Here is a 24566-nt window from a genome sequence, read left to right on the forward strand (position 1 = left end):
TGTACTTACTTTTATTTTGGTAAATATTTTCCAAGTATATAGTTTTCCTCCTGATTACTTTCAATCTTTCATTATCATTATATTTTAGTAATGTCTCTTAGAAAAAGTCTTAGCAAGATTATATAATTTTATTCAACATGAAGATATCTGTCTTTTGACTCTTAAGTTTAACAAGTTCCTGTTTATTGGTGCTCCTAACTCCTGCATTGTTCAAGGGCCATCTGTATATGATTTCTAAAGCTTGATGGTGGGGAAAGAGAGAATAAAGCACCAATTCCCTGTGTGTTCAAAAACTTTCATATAACTTTCAATTCCCCCAACACTTAACTACTAATAGCCTACTGTTGACCAGAAACCTCACCAATAACAGTTAACACGTATTTTGTATGTTATATGTATTATATGCTGTATGATAACAATAAAGTAAGCTAAAGAAAAAATATTGTTAAGATAATTATAAGGAAGAGAAAATATATTTACAGTATTACACTGTATTTATTAATACTGTAAGTTTACATCATCTGTTTCAAGATGAATCATCTCTCAGTACCTACATCAATATTATCTTATATGATAAGTTTTTAATTTAACTAAGGTTACATTTTAGTCAGTTCCATTTAGTTTTCCTTCAGACCTCATTGTATTTTAGTTTTCAGTCTATGGTTAATTTTTTTTACTTTTTTTAATACTTTATTTATTTATTTATATTTTTGGCTGCGTCGGGTCTTAGTTGCAGCACACGGGATGTTTGTTGCAGCATGTGGGCTTCTCTCTAGTAGTGGCGTGCGGGTTTTCTCTGTCTAGTCATAGCGCACGGGCTCCAGCGTGCATGGGCTCTGTAGTTAGTGGCACGTGGGCTCTCTAGTTGAGGCACGCTGGCTCAGTGGTTGTGGTGCATGGGCTTAGTTTCCTTGCAGCATGTGGGATATTATTTCCCAGACCAGGGATCAAACCCACATCCCCTGCATTGAAAGGTAGATTCTTTACCACTGGACCACCAGGGAAGTCCCTTTAGTCTATGTTTAAAATTAAGGTTTTTATTTCCTATTTTTAAATCTCCTTCAGATATAATAATATCTGAAATTATAGAGGTGCTCATCCTTTCTTGACTCTCACATATAGTGGGTCATTATTTCATGGGGAAAGAGGGGGCTTTTTTGTCCTGCCTAGAGCCCCAAGGAAAGACCAACATTCTTGCCGCTTTCATGACTTTGTGGGTGGGTTTTCTTTCTCCCCCACTCTTGCATGGCAAGGCAGCCCCACCAGGGTTAGAACCTTATGCATATGCCTCAGCTCCAGCTGCATGTTTAGGCATGCCCAAGGCCACATCCTCTCTGTGTTCTTTCCCTGCGGGAACATGAATACCCCAACTCCTAGCTACTGGGATATGCATCTGAATCTGACATCCCCCTGGACTGCTGTCTTGTTCATTTGTTCAGTCTTTATTCTGGCTGTTCATTCTGATATCTGGGAGTTTCTCTTTCTTTATTTTGAACTCACGTATGTTTAACAAAACGATGTTATATTTTATCTAATATGTGTGTGTTTAGTCCAGGAAGGGACTTTGCACTGGATCTGTCTACCATGTTGCCAGAACTGAAAGTCCTCACATATAAACTCATTTACACAGGTATATTTGAGTATAGTTATTTTGCCACTTTTTAGCTGTGATCTACCTAACTTCCTTCTACCTTAGTTTCTTCATCTAAAAAAATGGAGTTAATCATACCTACTGCATTTGACCATTGTAAAGATTAGATGAAATGATGCATATAGGCACAGCACCTGGTGTAGAATAGCTACATAAACAATGTGGGATTGAGTACTGTCAACAAACTTTAATTATGTTGAATATCTGTAACGCCACTGATTTTAGAAATTATTGCAATCACTTTTTGTTTATTTATTTTTAATAAATACAACCTTATGTTTGTATGTAATGTGCTTGTTTTATTCTGCAGAATCTTAAAGGGAATAAAAACCCACTTTGCCCACAATATCTTCTTTCTGATGATTTGGATTTTTCTATCCTTTGGAGGTACATATTGGAATATTTATGGATTAAATGATGTGATATCTGGGATTTGCTTCAAATTAATATAGCAGCAGACAGGGTGGGGTGATAGGTGGAACAGGATTGATATGAGTTGATTGGCACCTGGGGTTTACTAAATTATTCTGTCTTCTTCTGCATATTTTCAAGTTTTCCATGGTGACAAAGTTGAAAGATAAAATAAACACATGTCAGTCGTGTTTCACATCCCCTCAGAAACAAAAACTTGTATATAAGATTCTGTCTTAGCATGCTGGGTTGGAGGAAGGATAGAAGTCAGTGAGATGTACTCCTACTGACCTAGAAAAAAGCAACTCTCATGTTTCTGGAGTGGGCGTTGTGGCAAGAACAGCAGGTGCCTCTGGCACCAAGAGTGGCCCCCAGTTGATGGCCAACAAGGAAGTGAAGACCTCAGCCCCTCAACTGCAAGGAACTGAATTCTGCCAACAGCCCCATGATCTCGGTAAAGGACTCTGAGCCCCAGAGAGGAATGGAATCCAGCCAACTTCTTGACTTCAGCCTCGTGAGACCCTGAGTAGATAATCCAGCCAGCCTGTACCTGGACTTCTAACCTGCAGAAACTGTGAGATAATAAATGAGTATTGTTTTAAAATTCTAAAATTTTGCTGATTTGTTACACAGCAATAGAAAACTAATACAAAAGGATATACTGGAGACAGAGAGATTAGTTGGGTTATCAGAATAGCCCAGACCAAAATGGGAAGGATCTATATTAATACTGAATCTATTGAATGGAGATGATGAGAGCATTGAATAGGGATCTATTAAGAAAGTGGACATATTAAAACTGAATCACCCACTAAATGTCAGCCTGGAATGTCCCAGAGTGACCTGAAGTATTTTGGGTAGACCTTGATGGCTTTAACCAAATTGGGGACAGCAGAAGTGAGAAAGTTTCATTTGGAAATATGAGTTCGGTTTGGGACAGTTTGGGATTACTAGCAAAAATTATTTCCCTATCCATACTTCTTTGCACTGAGACTCTGCAGCTCATCCTATCAAGAGTTGGACTCTATTCCATCCCTCTTCTCACCCCCCTTGAATCTGGGCTGGCTTTAAGATTAGGATTGGCCAATACAATGCAGAGGAAGTAATGATGTGCCAGTTCTAAGTCTAGGCATCAAGAGGCCCTGACCACACTTCACTTCTTTCTCTTGGTACCACGTAACCCTCATGTGAGCAGGCAAACCCAGGCTGGCCTACTGCAGGATAGAAGACCACATGCAGTGGAGACAAGCCCTCTTGACTGAGACCATCCTGGACCAGCCAGCCTCTACCTTGCTAGGCAGCTGACCACAGACACGAGTGAGTCCTGCCAATGATAGAAGAACCACCCAGCTGAGTTCAGTCCAAGTTGCCAACCTACAGAGTCATGAGCTAAATTAGTAGCTCTTGTTTTGAACCACTAAGTTTTGAGGTAGTTGACTCCATAGCAAAGCTACCTTTTACAGACATATTAAGTTTGAGAAATATCCATTTAGGTATGTTCAGTGGGAAGTTTGGATTCTAGATCTGGATCTCAGTAGTGTACGTGAGGTTCTAGGTAGAGATTTAAGAGTGCTCAGCTTAAGGATGGCCACTGATGTCAAGAATGTACTTGGGTATATTTCTTAGTTTCTGAATTGATGTCAAGCATGTACGTGAGGATATTCTTTTCTGAACAAGATGTTAATTTTCTGGTGATAATGACTACTGTGAAATATTGCTCTTCACTCAGCTCTACTGCTGTCATTTCTGAGGAGAAGCTATCATGAGATGAGTAATTAGGAAAAATGCCTCTAACGGGGTAATTGATTTTTCTCTTGAGCTGGTCTGAGGTGTTACACAGCTTGAATCATTCCTCTCAGAGTGAAATGTTTGGAAGACAAAGTTTAAATGTTCCCTCTCACTAGAACAGTGTTTACCTCTACTTTTCCTAGTAGACCACTCTACCTGATGTGTATGTCATATCCACGCAGAGTGACCGTAGCGCAAAAGTGGCAGATAACCAGCATCTGTGTGAGTCAACGTAATGGAGAAATCTTCCTCCTGTAGTCCTCGTGATTGCCCCGTGAAGTTGGGAGTTTGGCTATCCCCATTTTACAGGTAAAGAAATGGAGATTCGTAAGTTATAAAAGTTGCTCAAGGTCACTCAGCAAGTAAATTGAAGAGCCAGGGTTCAAACCTGGTTTCTAACTCAAAGCCTTTTGCACGTCCCACCTCACTGCCACATCCCAGATGAAGTTCTTTTCTCATGTACAATTGAGTTCAGTCCCCACCACTCTTTGTGAGGTGTTACTAATCATTTTAAAACTTCCTGTGTCTTATAAAGCTTTATTTTTGTCCTCTGCAACGCACTTTTATACAGATTGTATTACCCTGTCGAAAATCCCATGGACACCCCTCCACATGGCCCAAAAAATAGGGCAGGACCAGACGGGGTCATGCTCCCAAGTGAGTCACGCTAACGCTAACCTATCTTGTCATTAGAAATGGCTCTGAGTCTTTATCTGCCCACAACCTCTAATTAATGATCATTTAACTGTACTGTCAACTCTGCTTAAATCTGAGTGATACCAGTTGTTCCTTACTTGGGCCAACCAATAGCTACAGAGGAAGGCATTCATGCATGCCATTGTCCGGGTGGCTCTGGGCCTATAGCAGCCCAGTTTAATGGGCATTCAGAGCTCATTAGGGAGGAAACACATCGGGAGTGACCGCTCCGGTGCCACACGTTGCAACTAATAGCTCTGACGAACAGAATCGTTTCTGTTTCTGCTCACTTGTTGTGAAATCCTTTCAATGTCAACAAGTGGCCGTGTCGGCAGGAGCCCGCCATCCTGCCCAGCAGTTTTATCCGTTGCTCTCCTGAGCCAGACTTGTGTCCTCCTCCATTGTCCAGTCCCACAAAAGAGCCTGAGCAATCACAAAGCCTTCACAGCCATTCATCATCAGCTCACCGATTCCACGGGCAAGATCGCCCACCAGAGTGTGGGCCTGTCTGTGGGCCTGGCATGTGTGGGTGCAAAGGCAGGACACTGGGCCTGTGGCCTCCTGCCTTGGGGATCCAGACGGCACAAACGTATAAGGTTTGATTTCCTTACCCAAGAGATCACCAAAATGACATGTAATGTACAGAATTGGGCTGAGGAGGTTCTAAGAGCGTAATGGAAAAATTACAGGTGGGACGAGATTGGGTTTTTCTCTTGTCTGAAAAAGAAAGTGAACTCTCTGATCAAAGGGGAGATCGCACCAAATAGGTAGGTTTATCTACTCAAGCGTTGTATATCCTTTTATTCCTGAATAACTTGGTCCATTTGCCCAGTACCTAGAAATGAAAGTTGTCTAGAAAATGTCATGCAAACTTTCTAAGCTATATCATTAGGTTTTTAGAAAGATAGGTGATACTCTTGTTTGTGCAATGTTTTGATAACCAGGTAGTTGAGAATTGGTCATATTTGCCTGAAATACAGAAGCACTAAAAATGATTCTCCAAATACAGCCTCTCATACATTGGGAAAATGCTTTTTTAAAACTTTTAATTGGAGTATAGTTGATTTACAATGCTGTGTTAGTTTCAAGTACACAGCAAAGTGACTCATATATACATATACATATATAACTTTTTTCAGATTCTTTTCTATTATAGGCTGTTACAAGATATTGAATACAATATACAGTAAGCCCTTGTTGTTTATTCTATACATAGTATTGTATAGAATATATATATATCTGTATATATATATTCTACAGATATATATAACAGATATATATCTGTTAATCCCAAACTCCTAATTTATCCCTCAAAAAATGCTTTCTATTTTAACTAAAAGAATAAAATTTCCTGTCCTTGGACGTAATTCTTTATTCTTTCAGAGCTCTCCCAAGAAAGTGTCTATCGTAATTCATTCTGTATTTGACAACTAGGCAACAAAATGATAAAGATCCTAAACTCCCTAGGTCACCCTCCAAGGCATTCATGCATGCCACTGTCCCGGGTGGCTCTGGGCCTATAGCAGCCCAGTTTAATGGGCATGTTGTTCTAGATATGCTTCTTTTTTAATCCAGACACTACTAGCTTTTTGGATTATTGGCTTCTGTGTCTGAATCCCTTGCTAGACTGAGAGCTGCTAGAAAGCTATTTCTGCTTCTTGCTCATCTTAGATGACTCAGCACATTTCGATGAGTAGATGCTCAATAATATCAATAATTTGTTGAATTAAGCCGTCAGTGTCACAAAGCTGTCAACAAGTGAATGTCTGCCTTTGCATTTTCAACCTAGAAGTACCACAAAAAGTGATAAGGCTGTTAAACATTTCGGAACATTACCTCAATTTCACACTATGCTAGTTTGGGGCTTTAGGATGCACAGTTAGGTAAAAATCACTTCCTGATCAAAATAATGGCAGTAAGAAGAGAAGTGTTTTAATATCCATGTTCTGATACACAGTATGTCACCGAATGTTTTTGTGTTTCTCTAAGATGTGGCTCCTCTTTACAGTTATCTGTATTGTTGTTACCATCATCATAACTTCCAAAAATTGAGCCCATACTATATGCTAGTCACAAACCGATGCCTGTAGTCTTTGCTCATTCAAATTCACCCAGCTGCTTTTATTAATGCCATAAATATGCAGGATAGCATGATGGTTTGTGCAATCTTTCTGTGCATTATTGTACCTGCAGCCCTTTTCAAAGACTGTGTATTCATAGAATATTCTGAAATTCCTCTATGGGTGTTCGGTTTCAGATACTGAAGACATGTTAAAAGGGAAGGGAATTCTGTTTCCTAATGGGCCACTCCAGTTTCCTTTGCGGTGCTTCTTTCATTCGGCACTTCCAAAAGTTCACTGATTCACTCGTAGGTTTCACCTCTGTAGGTAAAGACACACAATGCCAAGGTTAAGCACATGATCCTTGCTCCTTCTTAAGGTGAGCAGTGACATGTGTTGGTTTCCAAAGGGAGTGCCCAGATGATGACTAAAAACTCAGACTCTGAAGTGCTTTTATAATTATTAAAATAAGCAAAACTAAAAAATATGAATTCCTTATAGTTTCCTTTTTTAACAGGTTTTTTTTGTAGCCACAGTAGGTTAGCTCCGACCTTCGCCAGTGCAATTTGGTCATAAATACTTTATATAAATTATCCCATTTAATCCTTCTAAGGATCCTATATAATAAGTCTTACTATGATCTCCATTTTGCACATGAAAAATTGAGGCTTAGAGAAGTTAACCGATCTTCCCAAGGTTAGGGAGCTAGAAGGCCATTAAAGCAGGGTTCGAACATTTTTCTAGGGCTTGTGTCCTTTTAAAAAAATTTTTTTTAATGGAAGTGTAGTTGCTGTACAATATTACATAGGTCACAGGTGTACAATCTAGTGATTCACAAATTTTAAAGATTATACTCCATTTATAGTTATTATAAAATATTGGCTATATTCCCCATGTTATATAATATATCCTTGCAGCTTATTTTATACCTAATAGTTTATACCTCTTAATCCCCTACCCCTATAGTACCCCTCCCCACTTCTCTCTCCCCACAGGTAACCCCTAATTTGTTCTCTATGTCTGCTTCTTTTTTGTTATATTCACAAGTTGGTTGTATTTATTAGATTCTACGTATAAGTGATATCAGACAGTATTTGTCTTTCTCTGGCTGACTTATTTCACTTAGCATAATGTAGGGCTTGTGTCCTTGACAAGAGTATATGCCTCCATTGGTTCCCCATTATGAGGCTGTGGCTGAAGTTTAAATTTGCCTTGCGTCTTCTGGCTACTGCAGATGGAAATGTCCTTAAGTCTCTTGTAGTGCCAGAGATATGTTGGCAATATCGGTCCAGTGTTCCCGGCAGGAATTCACTAGGAAGGCCTTTCTGCATGCAACCTGCCGTCTCCTGTCCTTCCAGATGTACAAAAACAGCTCTTTGCTGCCTGACCACCTCTAACATTTTACAATAGGGCACCTCGGGGTTCGTTTTGTTTCTGTCTTGTGATCCCCACAGCATGTCACAAAAGAAGTGATATAGAACTGTGATGAAGAGCAGTGTTTGTGTCCCATCTGCATGGGTGGGGAAGGAAGGGTTTTGCAGCATGTTACTTTGGGGGACTTTAGAAAGGGTAATTGAATTGTTGAAATCAAATTTGGGGCCCCTGTCACAAATCATTACCTTGTCTTCCCTCCATCTATCTCCTTGTCCTTCAAATTAATGCCACATACCACACACTGACCTCCATTAGCTTAATTTGGTTGAGACATTTTCCAGCCCGTATCATCAAAAGGAGAGAGAAAATTATGTTGGCCAGGGGACCATCTGTGGAGTGCAAAATGTTCAAGAAGCAGGAAGTTTTCTGCATTTTCTCATGTCTCATTTTTGAAACTCCTCTATATACAACTCTAGATACTTACAGTTACTAACTCAGCCCATCTCTTAGATCACTGACTTGGATTTGGTAAATAAGACTGGTATTTCTCTTGTCTAGGATGACATTCAACATAGTCTTATCTTCAGCTCAATAACAAAAAAACAAGCAAACCAATCCAAAAATGGGCAGAAGACCTAAATAGACATTTCTCCAAAGAAGATATACAAATTGCCAACAAACACATGAAAGGTTGCTCAACATCACTAATCATTAGAGAAATGCAAATCGAAACTACAATGAGATATCATCTCACGCCAGTCAGAATGGCCATCATCAAAAAATCTAGAAACAAAAAATACTGGAGAGGGTGTGGAGAAAAGGGAACACTCTTGCACTGCTGGTGGGAAGGTAAATTGGTACAGCCACTATGGAGAACAGTATGGAGGTTCCTTAAAAAACTAAAAATAGAACTACCATACGACCCAGCAATCCCACTACTGGGCATATACCCTGAGAAAACCATAATTCAAAAAGAGTCATGTGCCAAAATGTTCATTGCAGCTGTATTTACAACAGCCAGGAGAGGGAAGCAACCTAAGTGTCCATCATCAGATGAATGAATAAAGAAGATGTGGCACATATATATAATGGAATATTACTCAGCCATAAAAAGAAACAAAATTGAGTTATTTGTAGTGAGGTGGATGGACCTAGAGTCTGTCATACAGAGTGAAGTAAGTCAGAAAGAGAAAAACAAATACCGTATGCTAACACATATATATGGAATCTAAGAAAGAAAAAAAAAAGGTCATGAAGAACCTAGGGGTAAGACGGGAATAAAGGTACAGACCTACTAGAGAATGGACTTGAGGATATGGGGAGGGAGAAGGGTAAGCTGTGACAAAGTGAGAGAGTGGCATGGACATATATACACTACCAAACGTAAAATAGATAGCTAGTGGGAAGCAGCCACATAGCACAGGGAGATCAGCTTGGTGCTTTGTGACCTCCTGGAGGGGTGGGATAGGGAGGGTGGGAGGGAGGAAGATGCAAGAGGGAAGAGATATGGGAACACATGTATATGTATAACTGATACACTTTGTTATAAAGCAGAAACTAACACACCATTGTAAAGCAATTATACTCCAATAAAGATGTAAAAAAAAAATTACCAGGCATATACTCCAATAAAGATGTTTAAAAAGAAAAAAAAATAGTCTTACCCTCAAATCTTAACACATGAGCTACCCGAAAAATGATTAAGACTTTGACTTCTTAATCAAACGTTTCTCTTAACTGAGAGGGCTGTACATAGCTCTCTAAGGCTTTATTCTCTCTAGCATTTCATAAGAAATGCTGTGAAATAAAGTCATCTCCAAACACACCTGCTCAACACACAATTTTTAATGCATTGTCACATTAACCAGCACTGATTCCTTCCTTCTGTAAACGAAGTGGTTTTTCTAACCTCCCTGTTGGGTTAGTTATCATCAATATACTTCTGAAGTTTCAAAAATATCTTCTATAGATGTAATGGTTACTATATAATTCAATTTAACGTGCATTTTTAGAATGTGTTCTAGGAATTATTCCAAGCCCAAAGGACACAGCATGGAGAGGAAAGTACTCTTCACCAGAGTGCGGGTAGAGTGATCATTTACCTACCAAAACCTCAACGTATTCAAAAATCCTTCCCTGAACTCCATATAGGCTTAGGGAGGAAGCCTGGTGAAGTACATTGGAAAAGGGACAAGAGGTTAGATGGTGACCCTGATTCTTCCTTAACCAGCTGTATGACCGTGCTCATGTCACTCAATCTTGACAGATCTTAGCTTCCTTGTGTGTGTAACCAGGCCCTCGGACAAGGTCTGGGTTTTCTATCCATCCCTGAACAAGGACACTTTAAATATCTTTTCCTCCAGTTCCTTATATTTTTAAAGACTTAATCTAAGAAAGAACATTTATTAATAATTCATTTTTTGTTCATTAATGATTTAGTTTCTATTAGAGACATCCATAGTATTGCCAATCGGACCTGTTCATAAACATGACACCACAAGGTTACACTAATTTGATGATTGTAGCTGAAATCAATAAAATAAATTTTTGTGTGTATAAGCCAAACATGCTTAGACTTTCTCAATTCGTGGCCCTCTTAGGGCCTCAATTTTTTTTCATGGTCCTCCTAGGCCAAAAAAAAAATTGGCCATTCTGTTTAAAGAACTTAGATCCAAACAACTCAGTACATATTTAAGTCCTAATAGCTTAGTAGCCATTTGAAGAAAAGTACACCTAAACTTTAAAAATATTTTTAAATTTTATTCTTATAAAACCACAATTATAGGTGTATGTGCCTATTGGGCATGGGACACCTTAGCAAATCTTGGAATCAGATTTGTAAACAGATTATTAATAGAGAATGATAAATTATTTCCTGTTCCACATTGACTTCCACATGGCACTCAATTGCTTTTTGTTGCAGCACTTATGGAAAACTCACTTTCACAGGTAGGAAGTTATCAAAAGAAATGTAGCACAATTTAATGTTGAAATTATGAACTACCTTGAGCTAAAAATTCCCCTGATGTCTGACAGATATTGAGTACTGCTATTTCCCAGAAATATAAAATTTCCTGCAGGATCTCTCTGAGTTCACCGAGGCCCCTCTAGGCCCCCTTCACTCCTATATTCCTTAATACATAGTTTAGGAACCACAGAGCTAGGCAATTTTATCATGGCCAAATGCTTAATTTTCACTAGGCTTTCTTTAAATTATGAAAAGAGCTCAGTGATGTCATTATGACTTTCAGAGACCCTCAAATCAGGAACCACTAGACCAGAGAGTCTAAGACTCTATGGAGTCCTTTTTTGTTTTTGCTAGCAAACACTTTGTTGCTTGACTCATATGCATAGTTTAAAAAAAAAAAAAGATGAAATTTATCAAATCAGGAGATTTAGCACATTCCCCAAATTTGGTTTTCTGGATTCTTCTTTTTTAATTGAAGTATAGTTGCTGTACAGTATTATATGTTGCAGGTGTACAATCTAGTGATTCACAATTTTAAAGGTTATGCTCCATTTATAGTTATTATAAAATATTGGCTATATTCCCTGTGTTGTACAATATATCCTTGTAGCTTATTTTATACATAATAATTTGTACCTCTTAAACTTCTACCCCTGCACTGCCCATACTCCCTTCCCTCTCCCCACTGGTAACCATTAGTCTGTTCTCTATATCTGTGAGTCTGCTTCTTTAATGTTATATTCACTAGTTTGTTGTTTTTTTTAGATTACACATATAAGTGGTATCATACAGTATTTGTTTTTCTCTTTCTGACTTATTTCACTTAACATAATGCTCTCCAAGTCCATCCATGTTGCTGCAAATGACATTATTTCATTCTTTTTATGGCTGAGTAATATTCCATTTTATATATATACCACATCTTCTTTATCCATTCATTTGTTGATGGACACTTAGGTTGCTTTTATATCCTGGCAATTATAAATAATGCTGCTATGAACATTGGGGTACATGTATCTTTTTGAATTAGTGTTTGTTTTTTTTTTCAAATATATACCCAGGTGTGGAATTGCTGAGTCATGTGGTAGTTCTATTTTTAGTTTTTTAGGAAACCTCCATACTGTTTTACACAGTGGCTGCACCAATTTACATTCCCACCAACAGTGTATGAGTATGACTATCATCAAAAAGAACACAAATAACAAATGTTGGTGAGGATGTGCAGAGTCCTTCCTTTTAACTCTAATACTATACCATTCATGCTCTCCATATTTATTGAGCACCTACTATGTTTCAGAAATTGATCTAAGGTCATCATTGAACAAAGCAGACAAAAATCTCTGCCTTCATGGAACTTATATTCTAGTGGAGGAAGTCAGAAGATAAACAGAATAAATAAGTGAGTAATGTTTGTTGAAAGGTGATGAGTGGAAGGAATCAGAGCCCTTGGGGCAGTTTTAAATAGGGTTAAAGGGAATAGTTCTTATTGAGTAAGTGACATCTAAATAGCGACTTAAAGGGTGTGAGACGTTAGTCCTACACAAATCTGGGAGAAGAGTGTTCACATGGGACAGTCAGGCATAGGCTCGAAGGCAGAATAGCATCTGGGTTGTTCAAGGACCAGCAAGGACACCAGTGTGACTGGATCAGAGCCATCAAGAAATGGAATCACAGGCAAAGCAGGTCTGGAGGCAGAACAGGTAAGAAGTGGTGGACCACTATAAAGACAATGTATTTATTTTCTTCTGAATGAGATGGAGAGCCATGGAAGGTTTTGAGTAGAGGTATGATGCGATCTGATTTCTGTTTTCACATGATCACTTCAGTGGCCATATTGAAATAGACTATAGGGACAGTGGAAAATTACAGGGCTATTACAGTAATCTAGGTGGCAGTAATTATAATATGAGGTGATAACTTACAACACATAATTATAAATAACAATAAAATACTATATATTCTATATTATAGTAAGTATATATTATAGTAAGTATTACATATACAGTAATATAGCTGATGACAGCTTAAACTGAAGTAGTGGTAGAAATGGTAAGAATGGCTGGGATCCTGGATATATTCTAAAAGTAGAGACAAAGGGATGCTCTGGTGGAGTCTAGAATGTGAATGAGTGAAGTTAGAGATTCCAAAATTTGGGGCATGAGGCAAAAATGAAATGCTACGACTTAAAAATTTTTTAAACATTAACATCACTCAGTCCATACAATAATAAAATTAACTTTGATGTTTGATCTTGAGTGTTTCTATTTTTTTCACCTTTTGCACTCAATAGTACTTAGCTCAGATATTAAGCAATTTTACTAGGAAGTCACTTCAGAACACACTAACAACATTTCAGTCCAACCAGATGCATAACACAAACCACAGATATTTAATAAAAAATTATCGTTTCTCTAACAAGTATGCATCTTGAATTTTATGTATCAGGCAGGGTCTAGTCTTTCTGGATGACTCCAAGATGAATCATGCTTTGTTTCTGCCCTCGAGAGACATGCAGTTTAGGAGGGTAAATAAGATATTACATATAAAATATGTAAAGTAAAAGAACCAGAAAAGAGGTGGAGATAAAGTGCTGCGGAAGGTCAGAGGAGGAAGAGGTGACTTCTAGCATTTGATGTGGAAGTAAGGTATCGGGGAAAGGACTCATGATGAAATGGGTCTCTACCAGTTGGATGGAACTTAATCCTGTAGAGATAAAAAGGAAAAGTAGCCCCTGTGGTCTATGAATTAAAACAGAGCCAAGATTGGATGCTTCCCTTTAAGGCTTATAGGAGGTAAGATTGGTTTTGATACCTATATAGAGAAGTCCTGAGTGGAGTTTGAACTTGATTCAATATGAAATAGAGAACCACTCATGGTATTTCAACATGGAGCTAACTTGAAGGGACCCAACGTGTGAGACAGATGGGAAGGATGAGAAACCAATGACATATGGCATATGTAAGAAGGTAATAAAGACCTCAAATAGGCTAATGGTAGGGAAAGTAGAGACAAGGTCACAGATCTAAGAGATTGTAGGGTGGGCTGTTTCTCCTACTACGGCCTTGACTCACAGGAAGACCTTGAGCATATCTTTCTCATGTGTACCCAAATACCTGTGTTGGAGTGATTTTCCTCTCATGCCACCATGCCCTCTCTAATATGCATTCTCCATCTCAAAGGGTGGGTAGGAGGGGAGAGGTTTACGAACTCAATGACAGGAGTTGCCAACACGTGGTTAAGTTGGTAAGTCATGGTAAGTCATTTAGAACTTAGATGTCCTAAGTCATTTCTGCTGGTTACTCTCCCTAGGCAAGTACCAGATGCCATCATGAAGGACCATTAATAGAGCTACCAAGCATGGCCATGCACATTGCTCACTGAGGTGAAGTCTCCACAATGAGCACAGGCTCAGTTCCCCATGGTTTATGGGCGTGGCTAAGGATGACATCCACAGGAGTGTAGGCTGTGCAAGGCCTAAAAGGGATCAATCCTGGTCTCCTTGTCCTGGTGTCTACAAACTTCTCTCCTTATTCATACTCTCTCTGGTCCTCTAATTTTTCACTTTGACCCAAGATATCCTTACCTACTGGATATAGATAGGGGAGCTGGAACTGACCACAAGTTTCTCCTACTACAGTATTCATACACTGAGTTCTCTTAGTGTCTTGGTTTTTGAACCCAAAGACCCAAGATTGTTTTCTTCTGTGGCATCCCTTTACTGCTATGTGAATGGTGGTCATTGTAAGACAAAATGAGTAGGCAGCAGGGGACAGGAGAGGGGGTACACACTGTCTAATTTTTCCGAATAATATTCTGCTGTAAAATGCTGTAGAATTTGAATCTCTAGGCCTTGGTGACCAATTAGATGGAAAGGATGTTACAGAAATGGGAGCAGGTTTAACAACAAGCTCAGATGTGGTCAAACTGAGTTGGAGACGCTTGAGACATCCTTGGGGAAATAGGAAACCTTTTTAAAAATTGGCAACAGAAGCTTGAGAATTATTCCCTTGGTGCTACAGGATAGTCAATCAATCCCAGCTGGATAGGGGCAGGGTATATTGGGTGGCGGGTGGAGGAGAGGTAGGAGAATACATTGCATTGAAGTCATTCAATAAATAAATAGCATTCTGAGAAAGGATGTCTCAGATGAGTTGTGAGTCGCTGTAAAAGATGTATTCTTTTGTTGTTACAGTAATAGAAGCAGCAGCTCAGTGTAATTAAGATTTCCATTAACTGAGACCTAGTTGTGAATTTTTTCATGTGGTAATATCAAAGAGACTTGAAATCTAAGCTGCTTTCAGCTAGAATGGAGTCACAAAATCCCAAATTTGAATCCTGTTTTTCTTCCTGCAAATTAACAAAAGAGTGTGTAAAATGAATTTAAGATTTTTCTGTCTGTTATTAGCTTCCTAGATCCTCAAAGTATCTCCAAGAGCACTTTCTATCGAAAAGCAGGTGATGGAAAAACCTGTGTTCTTCCTGCTCTGTTCTCCAATGACGGAGACTTGTGGATGACAGGTAATAGAAATCTCAGTCCAGGGGCTATTGGAGGAAATGAAAATCCTTTGTGCTTTCCCTTAAGAAATGCTAAGAATCAGAGAAAGCTATTCTCTAACAGCAAACCAAAAGCTAACTGTTTTGTACATTGACCTTTGTCCCCAAGTGCTCTGATCAGTTATTGTCAGAGCATCTGTCACAAGTACTATTGATGACATCCAACCTCTCACTGCCCTCTTACACTGGTATTCTCTTATATTATGGAATTTGACAAACCACTAGATGAAATACAGTCAGCCCTCCCCTCCTCAGATTCAACCAACTGAGGATAGAAAATATTTCTTTAAAAATTCCAAAAAGTTCTGAAAGGAAAAATTGGAATTTGCAGTGAACTATTTACATAACATTTACATTGTATTAGGTAAATATTATAAATAATCTAGAGATAATTTAAAGTATATGGAAAGATATACATAGGTTATATGCAAATGCTATGCCATTTTATTTTTTTAAACATCTTTATGGGAATATAATTGCTTTACAATGGTGTGTTAGTTTCTGCTTTATAACAAAGTGAATCAGCTATAAATATACCTATATCCCCATATCTCCTCCCTCTTCTGTCTCCCTCCCACCATCCCTATCCGACCCCTCTAGGTGGTCACAAAGCACTAAGCTGATCTCCCTGTGCTATTAGGCTGCTTCCCACTAGCTATTTTACATTTGGTAATATATATAAGTCCATGCCACTCTCTCACTTCGTCCCAGCTTACCCCCTCCCCGTGTCCTCAAGTGCATTCTCTACGTCTGTGTCTTTATTCCGGTCCCAGGCCTAGGTCCTTCAGATCCTTTTTTTTTAATTCCATATATATGTGTTAGCATACGGTATTTGTTTTTCCCTTACTTCACTCTGTATGACAGACTCTAGGTCCATCTACCTCACTACAAATAACTCCGTTTTGTTTCTTTTTATGGCTGAGTAATATTCCATTGTATATATGTGCCACATCTTCTTTATCCATTCATCTATCGATGGACACTTTATCCATTCATCTGTCGAAGTCCTATCGTAAATAGGGCTGCAGTGAACATTGCGGTACATGACTCCTTGTGAATTATGGTTTTCTCAGGGTATATGCCCAGTAGTGGGATTGCTGGGTCGTATGGTAGTTCTATTTGTAGTTTTTTAAGGAACCTCCATACTGTTCTCCATAGTGGCTGTATCAATTCACATTCCCACCAACAGTGCAAGAGGGTTCCCTTTTCTCCACACCTTCTCCAGCATTTATTGTTTGTAGATTTTTTTGATGATGGCCATTCTGACTGGTGTGAGGTGATACCTCATTGTAGTTTTGATTTGCATTTCTCTAATGATTAGTGATGTTGAGCATCCTTTCCTGTGTTTGTTGGCAATCTGTGTATCTTCTCTGGAGAAATGTCTATTTAGTTTTTCTGTCCATTTTTGTATTAGGTTGTTTGTTTTTTGATACTGAGCTGCATGAGCTGCTTGTAAATTTTGGAAATTAATCCTTTGCCAGGTGCTTCATTTGCAAATATTTTCTCCCATTCTGAGGGTTATGTTTTTGGCTTGTTTATGGTTTCCTTTGCTGTGAAAAAGCTTTTAAGTTTCATTAGGTCCCATTTTTTGCTTTTGTTTTTATTTCCATTTCTCTAGGAGGTGGGTCAATAAGGATCTTGCTATGACTTATGTCATAGAGTGTTCTGCTGATGTTTTCCTCTAAGAGTTTTATAGTGTCTGGCCTTACATTTAGGTCTTTAATCCGCTTTGAGCTTATTTTTGTGTATGGTGTTAGGGAGTGTTCTAATTTCACTCTTTTACATGTAGCTGTCCAGTTTTCCCAGCACCACTTATTAAAGAGGCTGTCTTTTCTCCATTTTATATTCCTGCCTCCTTTATCAAAAATAAGGTGACCATATGTGTGTGTGTTTATCTCTGGGCTTTTTATCCTATTCCATTGATCTATATTTCTGTGTTTGTGCCAGTACCATACTGTCTTGATTACTGTAGCTTTGTAGTATAGTCTGAAGTCTGGGAGCCTGATTCCTCCAGCTCCATTTTTCTTTCTCAAGGTTGCTTTGGCTATTCGGGGTCTTTTGTGTTTCCATACAAATTGTGGAATTTTTGTTCTAGTTCTGTGAAAAATGCCATTGGTAGTTTGATAGGGATTGCTTTGAATCTGTAGATTGCTTTGGGTAGTATAGTCATTTTCACAATGTTGATTCTTCCAATCCAAGAACATGGTATGTCTCTCCATTTGTTTGTATCATCTTTAAATTTTTTCATCAGTGTTTTTGGCATACAGGTCTTTTATCTCCTTAGGTAAGTTTTCTGCATACAGGTCTTTTGTCTCCTTAGGTAAGTTTATTCCTAGGTATTTCATTCTTTTTGTTGCAATGGTAAATGGAAGTGTTTCCTTAATTTATCTTTCAGATCTTTCATCATTAGTGTATAGGAATGCAAGAGATTTCTGTGCATTAATTTTGTATCCTACTACTTCACCAAATTAATTGATTAGCTCTAATAGTTTTCTCATAGCATCTTTAGGATTCTCTGTGTATAGTATCATGTCATCTGCAAACAGTGACAGCTTTACTTCTTCTTTTCTGATTTGGATTCCTTTTACTTCTTTTTCTTCTCTGATTGCTGTGTCTAAAACTTCCAAAACTATGTTGAATAATAGTGGTGAGAGTGGACAACCTTGTCTTATTCCTGATCTTAGAGGAAATGGTTTCAGTTTTTCACCATTGAGAACGATGTTGGCTGTGGGTTTGTCATATATGGCCTTTATTATGTTGAGGTAAATTCCCTCTATGCCTACTTTCTGGAGGGTTTTTATCATAAATGGGTGTTGAATTTTGTCGAAAGCTTTTTCTGCATCTATTGAGATGATCATATGGTTTTTATCCTTCAATTTGTTAATATGGTGTATGACACTGATTGATTTGTGTATATTGAAGAATCCTTTCATCTGTAGGATAAATCCCACTTGATCATGGTGTATGATCCTTTTAATGTGTTGTTGGATTCTGTTTGCTAGTATTTTGTTGAGGATTTTTGCTTCTGTGTTCATCAGTGATATTGGCCTGTCATTTTCTTTCTTTGTGACATCTTTGTCTGGTTTGGGTAACAGGGTGATGGTGGTCTGGTAGAATGAGTCTGGGAGTGTTCCTGCCTCTTCTATATTTTGGAAGATCTTGAGAAGGATTGGTGTTAGCTCTTCTCTAAATATTTGATAGAATTTGCCTATGATGCCATCTGGCCCTGGGCTTTTGTTTGTTGGAAGATTTTTAATCACAGTCTCAATTTCAGTGCTTGTGAATGGTCTTTTTATATTCTCTATTTCTTACTGGTTCAGTCTCAGAAGGTTGTGCTTTTCTAAGAATTTGTCTATTTCTTCCAGGTTGTCCATTTTATTGGCATATAGTTGCTTGTAGTGATCTCTCATGATCTTTTGTGTTTCTGCAGTGTCAGTTGTTACTTCTCCTTTTTCATTTGTAATTCTAATGATTTGAGTCTTCTCCCTTTTTTTCTTGATGAATCTGGCTAACGGTTTATCAATTTTGCTTATCTTCTCAAAGAACCAGCTTTTAGTTTTATTGATGTTTGCTATTGTTTCTTTCATTTCTTTTTCAGTTATTTCTCATCTGATCTTTATGATATCTTTCCTTCTGCTAACTTTGGATTTTTTTTGTTCTTTCTCTATTGCTTTAGGTGTAAGGTTAAGTTGTTTATTTCAGATGTTTCTTGTTTCTTGAGGTAGGCTTGTATTGCTATAAACTTCCCTCTTAGAACTGCTTTTGCTGCATCCCATAGGTTTTGGGTCATCGTGTTTTCATTGTCATTTGTTTCTAGGTACTTTCTGATTTCCTCTTTGATTTCCTCAGTGATCTCTTGGTTATTTAGTAGTGTATTGTTTAGCCTCCATTGTATTTTTTACAGATTTTTTTCTGTAATTGATATCTAGTCTCACAGCATTGTAGTCGGAAAAGATACTTGATACAATTTCCATTTTCTTAAAGTTACCAAGGCTTGATTTGTGACCCTTGATATGATCTACCCTGGAGAATGTACCATGAGCACTTGAGAAGAAAGTGTATTCTGTTGATTTTGGGTGGAATGTCCTATAAATGTCTATTAAATCTATCTGGTCTATTGTGTCATTTAAAGCTTGTGTTTCCTTATTTATTTTCATTTTGGATGATCTGTCCATTGGTGACAGTGGGGTGTTAAAAGTCCCCTACTATGATTGTGTTACTGTTGATTTCCCCTTTTATGTCTGTTAGCATTTGCCTTATGTATTGAGGTGCTCCTATGTTGGGTGCATAAATATTTACAATTTTTAATATCTTCTTTTTGGATTGATCATTTGATCATTATGTAGTGTACTTCTTTGTCTCTTGTAATAATCTTTAGTTTTAAGTCTGTTTTGTCTGATATGTGAATTGCTACTCCAACTTTCTTCTGATTTCCATTTGCATGGAGTATCTTTTTCCATCCCCTCACTTTCAGTCTGTATGTGTCCCTAGGTCTGAAGTGGGTCTCTTGTAGACAGCATATATATGGGTCTTGTTTTTGCATCCATGCAGGCAATCTATGTCTTTTGGTTGGAGCATTTAATCCATTTACATTTAAGGTAATTATCGATATGTATGTTCCTATTACCATTTTCCTAATTGTTTTGGGTTTGTTATTGTAGGTCTTTTCCTTCTCTTGTATCTCCTACTTAGAGAAGTTCCTTTAGAATTTGTTGTAAAGCTGTTTTGGTGGTGCTGATTTCTCTTAGCTTTTTCTTGTCTGTAAAAGTTTTGATTTCTCCGTTGAATCTGCTGATGAGATCCTTGCTGGGTAGAGGAATCTTGGTTGTAAGTTTTTCCCTTTCATCACTTTAAATATGTCCTGCCACTCCCCTCTGGCTTGCAGAGTTTCTGCTGAAAGATCAGCTGTTAACCTTATGGGGATACCCTTGTATGTTATTTGTTGCTTTTCCCTTGCTGCTTTTAATATTTTTTCTTTGTATTTAATTTTTGATAGTTTGATTAATAAGTGTCTTGGTGTGTTTCTCCTTGGATTTATCCTGTATGGGAATCTCTGCACTTCCTGGACTTTATTGACTGTTTTCTTTCCCATATTAGGGAAGTTTTCAACCATAATCTCTTCAAATATTTTCCCAGTCCCTTTCTTTTTTTCTTCTTCTTCTGGGACCCCTATAATTTGAATGTTGGTGTGTTTAATGTTGTCCCAGAGGTCTCTGAGACTGTCCTCAATTCTTTTCATTCTTTTTTCTTTATTCTGCTCTGTGGTAGTTATTTCCACTATTTTATCTTCCAGGTCACTTATCCATTCTTCTGCCTCAGTTATTCTGCTATTGATTCCTTCTAGAGATTTTTAATTTCATTTATTGTGTTGGTCTTCATTGTTTGTTTGCTCTTTAGTTCTTCTAGGTCCTTGTTAAAAGTTTCTTGTATTTTCTCCATTCTATTTCCAAGATTTTGGATCATCTTTACTATCATTACTCTGAATTCTTTTTCAGGTAGACTGCCTATTTCCTCTTCATTTGTTTGGTCTGGTGGGTTTTTACCTTGCTCCTTCATCTGCTGTGTGTTTCTCTGTCTTTTCATTTTGCTTAACTTACTGTGTTTGGGGTCTCCTTTTCACAGGCTGCAGGTTTGTAGTTCCTGTTGTTTTTGGCGTCTTCCCCCAGTGGCTAAGGTTGGCTCAGTGGGTTGTGTAGGATTTCTGGTGGAGGGGACTAGTGCCTGTGTTCTGGTGGATGAGGCTGGATCTTGTCTTTGTGGTGGGCAGGACCAAGTCCGGTGGTGTATTTTGGAGTGTCTGTGACCTTATTATGATTTTAGGCAGCCTCCCTGCTAATGGGTGGGGTTGTGTTCCTGTCTTCCTAGTTGTTTGGCATAGGGTGTCCAGCAGTGTAGCTTGCTGGTCATTTAGTGGAGCTAGGTCTTAGCATTGAGATGGAGATCTCTGGGAGAGCTTTCAGTGTTTGATATTACGTGGAGCCGGAAGGTCTCTGGGGGACCAATGTCCTGAACTCAGCTCTCCCAGCTTAGAGGCACAGGCCTGACATGCGGCTGGAGCACTAAGACCCTGTCAGCTGGCTCGGGAGAAAAGGGAGAAGGAAGGAAGGAAGGAAGGAAGAAAAAAAGAAAGAAAGAAAGGAGGGAGGGAGGGAGGAAGGAAGGAAGGAAAGAAAGAAAAAGAAAGGAAAAGAGAGAAAGAAAGAGAGAGAGAGAAAGGAAATAAAATAGTTATTAAATTAAAAAATTATTGAAAGAGAGAGCAACCAAACCAAAAAAACAAATCCACCAATGACAAGAAGTGCTAAATACTATACTAAAAAAACGGACAGACAGAACCCTAGGACAAATGGTAAAAACAAAGCTATGCAGACAAAATCACACAAAGAAGCATCCACATACACACTATATATATATATATATATATATATATATATATATATATATATATATATATATATATATATATAGGAAGAGAGCAATCACATCAATAAACAAATCTACCAATGATAATAAACTCTAAATACTAAACTAAGATAAACCTAAAACCAGAAAAAAATTAGATGCAGAAAACAAGCCTACAGTTTGCTCCCAAAGTCCACCTCCTTAATTTGGGATGATTCGTTGTCTATTCATGTATTCCACAGATGCAGGGTATATCAAGTTGATTGTGGAGCTTTAATCCGCTGCTTCTGAGGCTGCTGGGAGAGATTTCCCTTTCTCTTTGTTAGCAGAGCTCCCGGGGTTCAGCTTTGGATTTGGCCCCGCCTCTGCGTGTAGGTCGCCGGAGGGCGTCTGTTCTTCGCTCAGACAGGACGGGGTTAAAGGAGCAGCTGATTCGGGGGCTCCGGCTCACTCAGGGTGGGAGGAGGGAGGGGTACGGTTGCGGGGCGAGCCTGCAGCGGCAGAGGCCGGCGTGAAGTTGCACCAGCCTGAGGCGCGCCGTGCGTTCTCCCGGGGAAATTGTCCCTGGATCGTAGGACCCTGGCAGTGGCAGGCTGCACAGGCTCCCCGGAAAGGGGGGTGTGGATAGTGACCTGTGCTCGCACACAGGCTTCTTGGTGGCGGCAGCAACAGCCTTAGCATTTCATGCACATCTCTGGTGTCCGTGCTGATAGCCGTGGCTCGTGCCTGTCTCCGGAGCTTGTTTAGGCAGTGCTCTGAATCCCCTCTCCTCGCGCATCAGGAAGCAATAGTCACTTGCCCCTTAGGCAGCTCCACACTTTTTCCCCGGACTCCCTCCCGGCTAACTGTGGCGCACTAGCCCCTTCAGGCTGTGTTCACGCCGCCAACCCCAGTCCTCTCCCTGGGATCTGACCTCCAAAGTCCACGCCCGCCCTGGCGGGTGAGCAGACAAACGTCTCGGGCTGGTGAGTGCCCGTCGGCAGCGATCCTCTGTGCGGGAAGATCTCCACATTGCCCTCTGCACCCCTGCTGCTGCGCTTGCCTCTGTGGCTCTGAAGCTTCCCCCGCGCCCCGTCTCCGCCAGTGAAGGGGCTTCCTAGTGTGTGGAAACGTCTTCTTCCCAGCTCCCTCCCAGAGGTGCAGGTCCCGTCCCTATTCTTTTGTTTCTGTTTTTCCTTTTTTCTTTTGCCCTACCCAAGTACGTGGGGAGTTTCTTGCCTTTTGGGGGGTCTGAGGTCTTCTGCCAGCGTTCAGTAGGTGTTCTGTAGGAGTTGTTCCACATGTAGATGTATTTCTGATGTATTTGTGGGGAGGAAGATGATCTCCACGTCTTACTCCTCTGTCATCTTGAAGGTCCTCCTGCTATGCCATCTTATATAAGGGACTTTAGCACCTGCGGATTTTGGTATCCGCAGGGGTCCTGGAACCAATCCCCTTTGGAGATGGAGGTGTGACTGTACTTTAAAAGACACTTTTCCTCCCAGTGAGGGCAGAATTTAGTCTTGTAAGAGAACAGCATTGTGCATTCAATGGTATGGTTCATCTAGGGAAAAAAAAAGTGATTTCAAATAAAACACATTATTGTTTTATGTGGTTTTAAATGAAGAACAACAGATCTCTAGGTGTGGCAAGAGATGCATGAGTACAAAGAATCTCTACCTTGATCACAGTACTTGTAATTGACAATTGAATAATCCCAGTTTTCAGTTGCATTATAGATTTGCATTATCTTTTGCTAACATGAGAATTTTTATTTGGATGGGGCTTTACATTTCTTCTGTTTCTTTCTCCTGTTTTTATTTTAAACCGAAGAGAGGATAACTCCCGTATCCTATTGCCATACCAGACACAAAAACAGAAAATGAGGAAAATATATAACAAACTACAAGAGTGTTCTGTGACCCCAAAGAAATATTTGTTCTTGTATCTTTTAAAATTTAAGACAGGAGGAAAAAAAAACTTCACAGAGAAGTAAACCTGAGACACTGATTCAAGAGCCAGACAGTTCAATGAACAGGATAATCGGGGTAGTTTTTGACAGGTGCGGCTGCCTGCCTATAGCTGGCATATAATCATTACCATTTTAATAAGGCTCTAATAGGGGGGCTGATCATTCAATGGGGTGTGAGGATCCTAATTCAGCTCCCAATCCCACATGAATGTGCTAGAATTTGCAAGCTTTGTTTTCCTCTTTTGTACCTCTGAATGCCAATAATTACTGGCTATAGATTCAAAAATTCTTAGAACTGGAAGCTAAATTAGCTCTCCTAATACTGCACAAGAATGTCAATACTCATAAAAAAAAGGAAGCAAGTGGTTTTTTTGTATTCTTTTTTTTATTACACTTGTAAGCATTGTGAAGACCAGCAGTTGAAGTGGGCTGGCTTACAGCATGAATAATGACATTACTGTCCGTCTCATGAAAGGCCCTCCCCCTTTCAGGAACAAAAAGTTCTCCATCGGTCCAAATGAAATAAGACTTCTAAAATCATACATTGCTTTTTAGCTTCCTGCTTTTCTGGTTGTGAAAGGATCCATGCCTTCTCTCTGGTCTGGTTTAGAGATAGAATTTGTAAATATTCTGTAACTCCTAGTTGAAATGTAAGTATCTCTCTGGAAAAAAATAAAAAGATAAAAAATAAGACAAGCTTAAACCTCCCCA

Source organism: Phocoena phocoena, chromosome 11 (genome assembly GCF_963924675.1).
Source record: "Phocoena phocoena chromosome 11, mPhoPho1.1, whole genome shotgun sequence".
Taxonomy (NCBI): domain Eukaryota; kingdom Metazoa; phylum Chordata; class Mammalia; order Artiodactyla; family Phocoenidae; genus Phocoena; species Phocoena phocoena.